A 12,454-nucleotide genomic window follows, 5' to 3' on the forward strand; every position below is an offset into this window, starting at 1 on the left:
ACAAAACAGTTTTGCTCTGTGGTTTTCTGAGCTTTATTTTGCCTCCAGTCAGTTTGCCAGTCGTTTGTTGTTTAAATGTAATGTTACTGAAATACCTTGAAAAACGAGTCATACTTTTTATTTTTCCTGGGGATATTGATAACTCAGTTTCTTCAATCATTATTTCTTCATTCGAAGTCTCGCCGTCAACTTTTGTATCGACCTTCTTCCAAGAGTCATTGTCTGTCGTCTCAATTGTGATATTTTCTTTAGATCGAAAAGGGTGAACCTTGTTATCATGCATTCTACGAAGGATGTTACTGAAGAATGTCGATAAACGATTCATTCCTTTCATTTTTTTCGATGTTACAGGTTCCTGAGTTTCTAGGTTCCTTCGTCCACGGAAACTAAAACCACTAGCTTTGTTTGTTGTGCTCGGCTTTGCATTGACAATGTCAATTTTGTTGTTGAAAAATTCCTTTTGGAACTGTTGGTCTTATCTACAGATTAAAGGTAAAATAAGTAACATAAATTAAAAGCTGATAATCGCGATTTGTTACAGTGATAAGTGTAATTGTTTTTTGCTCTTAACTTATCCGTGGTAAAATATACAATTATCTCACATGTTATGCCACATATATATTAATAACTAACATTTTGCTGTTTATTAATATTCACTGATTTGTTCAGATTTACTTGTGTAAAAGTAAGAAAAGAATTGCAAATAAGAATGTGAAAATTGATTTCTGGAAACACAGTCTCACTGATTGTTTTCACTAGAAACACAGTCTCACTCATTGTTTTCACTAGAAACACAGTCTCACTGATGGTTGTCATTAGAAACACAGTCTCACTGATGATTGTCACTAGAAACACAGTCTCACTGATGATTGTCATTAGAAACACAGTATCACTGATTGTTATCACTAGAAACACAGTCTCACTGATGATTGTCACTAGAAACACAGTATCACTGATTGTTATCACTAGAAACACAGTCTCACTGATGTTTCAGTCATAATATGGAGATTTAGGACAGTAGAAACCAGATTTCGATACTTCACAGCGCTCCAGTGGCATGACTGCGGATTTACAACGCTAGAAATCGGGTTCAGATACCAGTGGTAATTAATGAAGAAATAGGTCCTTTGTAGCATTTTGATTAACTTCAAACAAATGATACGATGCTCAAAGTGCAGTAACGTTTCAGACACCTACATTACATTTACCTCCTGCAGTCAATTAAAGATGACATCACGAAAAAAATATGTTAATTTAAGTATAACATTTGAATTTTAATTAATAAATATTTATAGGAAAATTTGAATAATTGTCCTTCTTGTCTTTTTTTGAATTTCGCGCAAAGTTACTCGCGGGCTCTTCTCGCTAGCCTTTCCTAATTTAGCAGTGTGAGACTGAAGGAAAGGCAGTTAGTTATCACCACCCACCGCCAACTCTTGGGTTACTCTTTTGCCAACGAATAGTGGAATTGACCGTCACATAATATTAGTTAAAACGGGTAGCATGTTTGGTGCGACCGGGATTCGAACTCGCGACCCTCGAATTACGAATCGCACGCCTTAACACCTCTGGCCATGCCGGACCGTAATTGTGCTTACAAAGTTTAATTATCCATTATTTATCTAGTAGAAATTATTGTGACATTATACACGGTACTTGTCTCTGCTGTGTTTACCTGAATATTGATGAACGTCTCTGTTGTTAAGTTCGCTTTCCGTTGAAGAATCTTTTCCTGTTAGTATAAAAATGTACGGACGGTGCGAAGTATGATGTTTCCTAAAAAACAGCAAGAAACACAAATAATGTAGATGATTCATACACACTAAAAAGTTGAATCGTAACAAGGTAATAACGTTTTGTGACAAAACAGCTGGGTCAAGGACCCCAAAGTTCAGGGATATCTAACCCTAATTTAGAAATGGTTATCACAGGAGGGGGTAACAAATCAACAACACCTTTCACCCACTCGATTAATATCGAAACCCATTAATCAGTCCGAGCAGCATGAGAGTTGTCTGTTTTCCTTCTACTCTATCGATTTGAAAACTGGTAACAAGGGAGTAAAAATAATTTTACTCCATCATAAACTTGGAATTATTCTTTTAGAACTTAAATAATTTTTCGACGTTTATTAATGAATATGGACGTATACAAGGGTTTATACTTTATGTACATAATTTTGCTACGGAGCGAATACACACATATACAGAAGTTTGTGCACAGTACATGAGGTGATGTTCAATACACAAACCGTGAAGTTTCAAGTATACGGCTCCCCCGCGAGTACAGCGGTATATCTACGGATTTACAACGCTAAAATCAAGGGTTTTATTCCCCTCGGTGGGCTCAGTAGATAGCCCAATGTGGCTTTGCTATAAGAAAACACAAACACAATACAAGTATACGTTAACGAACACATAGGTTAGCACATAAGCCATGTACATCCTTGTGCAAATTAATTGAAACAAATGGTCATTTTACAATATTTTCAACATGGCGGCCAGTGTAGGCTCGCTGGACCCGCTGATTTCCTTTAATAGTCATTTTTTCACACAGACGGCGTCATTAGCTGTGTTTTGCAGTGCGGTCGATCTATTTTTGGGATATATGACATTTTGAGGAATATTACGTCATTCGAAATTGCGTTAGAAGGGCAATGAGACCAGTCAAAAAACAACATCTTTATCAACTCAATGAAGAAGAAACGGTATCAATGGGTTCTGAAATACAAGAACTGGACACAGGAACAATGGAGAAAGGTGTTATTCAGTGACGAGACTCATTTCTTTGTACAGGGTCAAAGATGTCTGCATGTTCGCAGATCTCCAGGTGAGAAACTTCCAGAATCTCACATCAACCAGTTCGTAAAACATCCCTTGAAGAATATGTTTTGGGACCTTATCAGCTACTATGGCGTCGGAGGCTTACATATCGTAGAAGGTATGATGCGAGGACCACAGTACATCGAAGTTTGGCAGAGAAGAGTCGTTCCATAATTGAAAAATAGATTTCCAGATGGATCTGGCATTTTTCAGCAAGATCTGGCTCCGTGCCACACATCGACATTTGTGAATAATTTTATGATTACAACGCGAATAAAGGTGTTGGACTGGCCTGGAAACTCTCCGGGCTTAAATCCTATTGAAAATGTTTAGGCGATTTGTAAAGAGAGACTTCGGGGAAAAGACTGTACTACGAAAGATAAGCTGATTCAGGTGTGGTACCGCGATCCAAATATTGCAGTCAACTCGTGGACTCGAGTGGCGCTTGGAGGTTGTCCTCGTGCACCAGATACAATGTACCTTTAGTACTGTATATTATATTTCACGGAAATTGTAAAGACGAGCTCTCATCAAACAATGCGTCATGAGACAGATATCACAGTGTTGTGAGTCTCAAAAATTGTTTCAATTAATAAAACGTACTTTATAACTTCCTATATCTATATAGCTTTAATATTACTGTCTCTTGTGTGTCCATGCAATTACTTCGCACGATGTGAATGGATATTCACTAAAATTCTTACGGAAACTCATTAGGTCCATGAGCGATAGATACAAAGTTTGAGTCTTGAGGTTTTATGAGCATTTTGCGTTATGAACCCTGTTTCACTTTCTGTAGATGGAGCTTGATATATAGGATAACATTTCTCACTATATGGTTTGTATAATGTTTATAGACACTGTAATCTCGAGTTAAACTATATTAGTTGCTAAAGGTTAGGCTCACACGAATTTAATAAGCTGCCGATAATATACACACACTAGTGTAAAAAGTTGTCCAATAGAGCGGGGAACCAAAGCGAACCAAATCTGAATCCTACAATATACATTTGCAAGTTTGCCATCCGTAAACCGATAGAAGAAAAATAAAGAATCTTATAATTTTGAGAAACCAAAGTCTACCATGAACATCTACGTCAGCCAAAGAGTGTCTTCCTAGACTTCACTTGTCACATCTGTTGTATTATTACAATCTTTCTATTGAAATTACGTTTCTTGTAAATATTCGAACATCGTTAGAAAATATTTATTGAAAATAAAATATCTCTTGAGATTTGGTGTTTGTTTTTTTTAAGTCTATAAAATGCTAACTCTGCCAGCTAATGGTTTAAAAAACAACAACAACCGAAACACTGAGTGAAACAAGAAAAGGAAAAATCAAACAAACAAACATAATGTGTCGTGGTAGTTCTGGACGATCACCAAAGTAAAGAAATAAAAGTTTGCAAAAATGTAAAATGCATGAAATAATTGAAGTGTAGAAATAAAAACCAGTGTAAAGAAAAAACAAATCAATGAAATGAGATGAGAGAGAAGGACCATGAATACAGTAAATAACTTATTCAAACAAAACGAAGCAAAAATCACGTGGATGGGATGTTACTTTGAAACAGCCTGAAAATATATCAGACAGTAACAAGTATACCATGCAACAGCTACCTAGAAACTACAGAGACATTCTGTAAGGTTACCCAAACTAGAAGTAAAAAAATGGTAATCAGATGCCTTTTACATTAAAGATGCCGTGTACGGTTACCGAAGTTTAGTGTTAAAGATAGATCCAACAGCCAACTGAAACATCATTTCAACCACAAGAAGTTTCCGAAAAGTTTGGAGTCTGACCTACAGTGGCTTTAGTTTCTAATCATTTGTGTTTGAAGAAGGCTGGTTGTTTGTTGAGTATTAATTACGAATATAGAGGCAAATCATCGATAAATGATGATAAAAAATAATTGTCATAGGTTTGTTATTTGATTCGCTGTGTATTTAATCTGGTTGAATTTGAGGGTAATCCTTTATAAGGAAACTTGTTACATAACATGGAAGATGCTTGTGTCACCACCAATGGGTTCATCCAGGTGGCTGCGCCCATTAGAAGATTCTACTGTTGGATGCCAACAAGAACTAAATGGCATTACGCCATACGAGACAGATGCACCCATAACAGGCCACCGTTTAGGATGAACAGTGAAAGTAGCGTCATGGTTCCAGTCTCCTGATGGATGTAACATTATCCAAGAAAGTTGTGCCAATTGATATTGGAATCAGTTGAAAGTGACGTCATGTTACTCACTGTTGCTTCACCACACTTTCGAAATGTCATGGGATAGAGTGAAGGTTCAACCAAAAATTATAAGTAAAATAGAAATAGTCTGATATCATAAAAATTAACAGTAATACCTATCATCTCTTGACGTGCCCTTGTCTGATCAAAGTATAAAACTTGACTGTCATTCGTTACAAAGTAGTTATGTTTCCAAAGTGCATATCCTGGAATTCAAAGCACAAACACGTTATACAAGTACCATCATATTTTACGAAGCCTTAGGATGGTTCAGTGAAAGTTCCTACGAGGATAATCGTCATATCCTTGTCTACCCAGTGTCTAAAAAATGTGTACATCTGGAATTATCGTAACAAATTACAGGAAGGCGTAAATGAAAATTTGAAACCCAATTTCAATGATGTGCAATACTGCTTCAAATAATAGTGGATTCTGTCTGGTTGCTCTGGCACTGTAGCTCATGCCATGCAGACAAATTATTATTGTATTGGGGTGCACTTGCACCTGTTTAAGTGCTATGTGACGTTATCAAAATATGGTTAACTTCCAGGGTTCTTTCATTTGTGACATAGCTGTATACGTTTCGGGTATTTAACTTTCTTTCTTTAATAACAGATTTGAAGTTTGAATAAACCATGAGTGATAAAAGATCAAAGAGTCCTTCTTCATCTTGCTTTTAGTTCAGAAAATTTTTGGTAATATCACATGGAACAAAATATTTGTTTTATTATTTCATTAGCTCGATTCACTTAAACCACTGCTGTAAAAGGAAGAAAAGCTGAGAACCTAAAATATAGTCGAAGAATGAGAAGTGGCATATCATTTTGAGTTATTGGTTATTTGGTTGCTGTTTTTCTTCGTTGCACTTCCAGTTAGCTCTAAATAGACTCCAGTCTAACCTTATTTAACACTGCCTCTATCTGTAGTAGTGCCCCCCCGCGAGTACAGCGGTATGTTTATGGATTTACAACGCTAAAATCAAGGGGTTCGACTCTCCTCAGTGGACTCAGCAGATAGCCCGATGTGGTTTTGCGATAAAAAACACACGCACGTATCTGCAGTAAAAAATTCTCTTTTCTTGTTTCCTTTCTTGAGAAAAATCATTGATCCATAAGACAACAATTTAGCTTTAGTGGATTTTTGGCTGCTCCAATTCAATGGATCGAAATTGTTGACAACTATTTCAAAGACTCTCGATGAAATTGTGATTCTTATTCAAAATAATTCTTTGTATTACAAATAATAAAGAAAGCCATTATGTTCAAAGGACTTAGCAAACTGTGGCTGTGAATGTAATTGGTTTTTTCTTTGTGTTAAATAGAGAAAAAGGAAAAAAAATGTTTTTACACAAATAAGGATGTACAGCTGAATTAAGGAGAGTCCAGCATGTGTTTAATGGAGCGAGATGTTTTAAAAAAAAGATGCATTTTTTTATACTGTATTCAACATGCTGATAAACAAACTGAAGATTGTAAACTAATATTCCGTAAGAAAGGATATGATACCGTGTCAACAATTGTTAATATTAATAGTACTGGTATCACTGAAGAGTTCAAAAATGGTTGGGGTAAACGACCTGAAAACGGTATAACAGATAATATTAAAATGTTGAACAAAAGCATTGACAATTTTTAAAGAATTGGAACCTGGAAAGATGAGGAAATACTCGAACCTATATGATATTTCTGTTGATCCAAAGCTTCATATGGCTATTACCCCCCTGACAATGAAGGCAAAAAGAGTACTGTGATATTGATATTATGAACTTCAAAGGAAATACAATCTAATTATTTAAAGACTTTACAATTGATCGTAGTTGATTAAATGTTTTCCTTCAAAAAACAAATGAAATCCAAAATATTATCCACAAATTACGATGAGAGGAAATCAAAGTGAGTGTGTGATATTTTGACTTGATACAATACCTTACAAATGTATTGCAAGTAAAACTGTTTATTATCACTGCCAACTTACCGCTGCACCATCGGGAGACGGTATTTAAGTTGTCACATCTCCTTTCATTGTGAAATTGTTTTCATTAGTGCATTCGTTTTGTTTGACTTCCACAATCGAATCCCAAAATCGATTTTGTTGCGATCGTATTCCAAGATGAAAAATGTTACGGCAGATGTTAAAAATAATAAAATAAATATAAAGTAGAATAAATGGAATTAAAATTAAAAGTTAGAAGTTTGAATAGGTATACATATAGATTAAAATAAACAATGAGTCTGACTTGAAGGGAAATATTCCTAGAAACTGGTTGTGTGTGTGATGGGGGAGTGCCTTTGGAAAACCTACTTTCATTGGTCAATCACCCGATTATTCATGCGTGTTACTACCCAAACTCTACTTTAAATGGGAAGGAAAACGAAATTACTGGAAGGGGCGTCACTCGGTCCTAAGTAGTGAAAGTAGGTTTTTTGGGGCACTTTTTCCACCTACAATTTGAGTAATTGGATCTGTAAATCCCAACTAGGGCACCTTGAGTCATCTGCCCTTCCCGACTCTGAATGGGCCGGTTTGGATCGGTACTTTGTTTTGGGTACTGTCAGCTTACTTTTTACTGTAACAACAGGTTAACACAACGTTCGTGCCTTTGCCTTCACTTTTCCTACTTTACTTGCATTTATCATCATATTTACATGGACAAATTCGGGCCTATACAAACGTCAGCCACTCAGTATAAAATGTAAACATTTTACCTGGTGTGGGATGAAGAAGGAAAGTTAGTGGATTCCATAGATGTTTCCATTTTCACACAAGTATTTCTATTATCTCGAAATTCGAGGTAAATGAAAATTTCTCCTCGAGAATGTCGCCTGGTCTTCTTCGCTGCGAGTCCCTCACGAACCCGGTAAGCTTTATGAACCGGTGGAGTTGTTTTTTCGGGACTTATTTACAAGCTACGCTTTATTAGTAGTATTAGAAGTTTGTTTTCTTCTTTTTACGAATACTAAAGTATTCAGCTAAATTCAGCTAAATAGATATTTTTCAAATCTTAATTTACTTCACTGCGCGAGAGAAAGTCAGCTTAAAAGTTGAGTAAGGATAGTTTATAGAATTCTGTTGTCAAGGGTTCTACCTGTAGTTAGTTGCTAAGTGAATTATATTGTTGAACGTATTAAGTGAAATATTATTTTCGGGTGTAATATTCAAATTGTTGTCGAGTTGTAGACAAAATATGTAAGTGTTTGATGAAGATCGTTTTCATAAGCAGGTTTTGTTATTTTTTTAATTCCGCGCGAAGCTACACGAGGGCTATCTGTCCCTAATTTAACAGCGTAAGACTAGAAGGAAAGCAGCTAGTCATCACCACCCACCGCCAACACTTGGGCTACTTTTTACCCACGTATAGTGGGAATGAGCGTTATATTATAACGCCCCCACGGCTGAAAGAGCGAGCATTTGGTATGACGAGGATTTGAACCCGCGATCCTTGGATTACGAGTCGAGCGCCTTAACCACTGGTCATGTCGGGCCTTTCGTAAGGTTACTCCTTAGCTTTAAATTAGTTTCGATTGTTTCTCTATCTTGATGGAACCTCCTGTTAAGAGAGCTTATCAGGTAAAGCTCTAAATTTAATTTATTGTATCTGAATACACCACATTAACACAGATCGTTGTGTGTTTTAAAGATAAAGACAATATTTACTATATTTTCATCACGAACTTTTTATTGGGATTTATAGCGCCACTTTTGTAAAGAACAATTATCTCTGTTGTGACTCTAAGCCTAATAATCGTTCTGTAAACGAGCTACTACGGTTATTATTTTTATAAACATGAAGCTAAATGATAATTCTTTTATAAGAAGTGAAACATTTAGCTCATATTTCCCATTAGAAGTTGTTTAGCGAAATAATAACCCCATCAACTGAGATAAATTACCTTGAGGACATACATAAATGTGATTGTCTTTGAGTATAGATTGTGTGTCTTTCGTTGAATAAATGAGATATATTGATAACAACCAAGGCACGTTAAGTGACTGTACGTTTCTATGTTAAGCCTACAAATCAGCGGTAAGCTTCCTTTAATCTTGTTAATTGAAGTTTCCTGTTTAGCGTGACATATTTGACGACAAACATTGTGGATTATCTATTGACACTTAATTTCTTCTCAAACAACTATTAATTTATCAAATGAGGGGATAAAGAACTGTTTATGTCACCATAAGTTGAGAGTATGCTGTTATTTCTTGAGTTTTTGTGAATCTGGTTTTCTCTCTCTGTAACTGTCTTTAATTGCATTGAAATGTTTTTTTAGAGAAGATATACACAAGTTTAACTATAAAAAGATACACAATATATAATATCCCTAAATATTTGGAGACACAGCATATCTAAATATTTATATTTAAGTTACTTACCCTATCTATAGTTATGTATAAAGACCTTTGACTTGACATAACATCAAAGTTATCAGAAGAAATGAAGATGGCCTGGCCATGTGACCCCTAGTTATATTTGTTTATTTATAGGAAATTATCCATCTGGCTCGAGGGTAATGAATCGTAGCATCTACTGGAAAGAAAGCTTCATGAAGAGGATGCAGACATTTGTTTTTGTCATATCCCAACTGTACTTACCAGCTTCTGTGGCAGTCGCACCTGTTTTATATGTAACCTAGAGCTGCACATTGTTACGTGTCTGGTGACCGAAACTTGTCAATCACAGAGAATGATTGAGGCATATGGAATATATATGAAAAGTGAATAAAACAGCCAAAACCATAAACAATGCACCTACTTGTCAGGCTACGATAAAACAACTTGATGGTTGCATTTACTTCTGACTTGTTTAAATACTGAGAAGTCTGGGTTGGCTACTTGTTCACTGAACATTTCATAATACTACACAGCACCGACAGTATCCTGGTCTTCCCCCACCCACAGAAGGAGGAGGGGTCACTGGGGCAAAATAGGCATGGAATTTGAGATCTGGCAGGTGACTCTGAAAACAAAGAAAACATAGACTAGAAGACAACAATAGATACACAAACTTATTACTGATCTCATTGTGAAATTATGATATTTTCTAAGAGCATTCTTTAAAATTTCATTACAAATACATTTGTGTAAGCATTGCAGTTATTTTTACTTTTGTGATATTCCACCTGTCATAGCACTAGGCAACATTTCTATTTAGTCAAAGAGTCATAGCCACTACTTTAAACCTTGAAAAAAGAAGATAAAATAAATAATTGTACAGTGTTGGAACACTTTCAAGCAGTGGTGTATTTAGGTAGGGGATTCAGCCCCATAGCCTTAATGGGGACCCATTGATAATTTTATTCTATGTAAAAATCACATGGAATATAGGGCCCACACAACCTTAAATCCACCACTGTTTAAGTACTTAGCATGACTCAACAGTTTACAAATCCAAAGCCTAAATAATAAATCAATTGAACTTAAACTTTTATTAAAAGAGAAAACTCAATTTGGCATTTTCAATGTCCACAAATTTTAAATCAAATCAAAATACATCAAAGAAAGAATTAAATCAGTTACAATAGAATAGATCTTTTACTCTCACTTCCAAACTGTTGGTAAAAAAGCAAATCAAGTGTTTTCCTTCATCTAGGGTAAGTGGTACTTACTCTTGAAAAAGTTGATCATACAAGATTTAGAATAAAGAATTTAGCTGCTTTAAAATATTAAGTATAACAGATATGTAATGAATCACTCTTTAACATGGCATTAAAGTGGAATCAAACATACATGAATTTACATTTCACACAGTCTATACATTTTTTATCTTGATCTCACCATGAAAGGACATTATTCTAACGATATTCAAACTGATTTTATCTCCAAACCAATGTTTAAATTTACAAAAAAAAAAGAGGAAAGACCTTTTGAACATGTTTTGTTGTTGAATACAAAGATTTTAATTATTGTTTTCAATAACACTACAAAGATATCACCAATGACCCTTACAAAACCTTGTGTAAAGATGTAACATTGATTGAAGGGATATAATAACACAAGAGAATAAAGAAGTGAGATCTGAAAAATTAAATTTTCATTTGAAAAGAAAATTTTTTATATTCTTGAATTAAAGTTTCTATCATACTAATTACTTAAATAATATCCAATTAGTTTGGACCACAGGTCAAATCTTTGTCACTTTCTATTTCAATAGAATGTTCTTCCAGACAGTAACTGAAAGATCTAATATTCATTTATTAATTGAAAATGTGTAATCACTGTTGGCTGAAGAACAACTGTTGCGAAAGTGTTTCAACTGAAATAAATGTTATTTTGTTACTTACGGCAGAGTTCCATTGATTAAAGAAACTTCTACACTATTAACTAGTGATAATTAACATTAAACACGAAGGCTGATAATATGTACACAATGTAAGCAGGTGAATGATATGGTTCTAAAGAGTTCTAAAAGTTAGTTTAAAAAACCCACCCGGCCTCATGGATGCCTGCTCGAGTGATCAACTGACAATCGCATAACTCAATTCGTTGCAAACTATGACACAAAACTAGATGGTCCAAGGAAGCATCAGTAATAAGTGGACAATTATCAAGTTCCAGCACGGTCAAACTGTTTGCGGCATAGCCATTTGTTCCCAGATGACGAATCCCGTCGTCTGTAATAAGTTCACAGTGGGACAAGCTCCACATAATAGAAGGTTTATTCTCTTAGAATCCTAAAACATACTAACTAGGTGTTTATCACATTGAAGGTTATGTTCTCTGGTTCAATAGCTCAAAATTTTCTTTCATGCATGAGATATCTACTTTTTAAACTGAGAATGTAAAAGTTACAAGGTTAAAACAGCTAATTTAGAGAGTGAACTTTACCACAAATATAGTCACTGTCTGGACAGCAGTAAATGAAAAAATATACACTAATACAGTTTCCAAGGAAAATGTTTATTAAAATACTGAAATACCAAATAGAAACATTAACAACTACACATGGAGAGCTGAAGTAAAACATATACACATCGTGATGAACGTTTAAAAAACAAGTATCTATTATACCACTAAAAACTGTACAAGTTGTAATAAACATGATACAATGACAACAACACTGTAAAAGCTGCTTCTAAGTTATACAAACCATATAAAACTTACAAGAGTTTCAAGAGAAGGGCAGCCAACTGCTAGATGGCACAGTGTGTTATCTGTTATCTATATAAAAATCACAAAATATTTATGGGAGTGTCACCAAAATGTTCCTTACAACTAGTAAATAACAGAGTTAAAATCACATTATTGTCCAAAACAGACTGAATTCCAAGATAAAACTATGTTGTGACAGATAATTGTATGAAAATCTGTTAGACTTGAAATGCACTACCTACCAACACATTCCTCCAAATCCATTTTCTCCAACTTGTTACAACTCTGTGAAAAATGTAAC

At 35.0% G+C, this 12,454-nt stretch overlaps 1 long non-coding RNA gene across 1 annotated transcript; it reads left to right on the forward strand.

The window, feature by feature from the left end:
- Nucleotides 1-7,934: 7,934 nt before the first annotated feature.
- Nucleotides 7,935-11,341, forward strand: LOC143230028 (uncharacterized). Its single transcript, XR_013016195.1, has 2 exons — nt 7,935-8,634; nt 9,550-11,341. It is a non-coding gene; the product is annotated as an uncharacterized LOC143230028 (long non-coding RNA).
- The last annotated feature ends 1,113 nt before the right edge of the window (nt 11,342-12,454 follow it).

This window comes from Tachypleus tridentatus, chromosome 1 (genome assembly GCF_004210375.1).
Source record: "Tachypleus tridentatus isolate NWPU-2018 chromosome 1, ASM421037v1, whole genome shotgun sequence".
NCBI classification, from domain to species: Eukaryota; Metazoa; Arthropoda; class Merostomata; order Xiphosura; family Limulidae; genus Tachypleus; species Tachypleus tridentatus.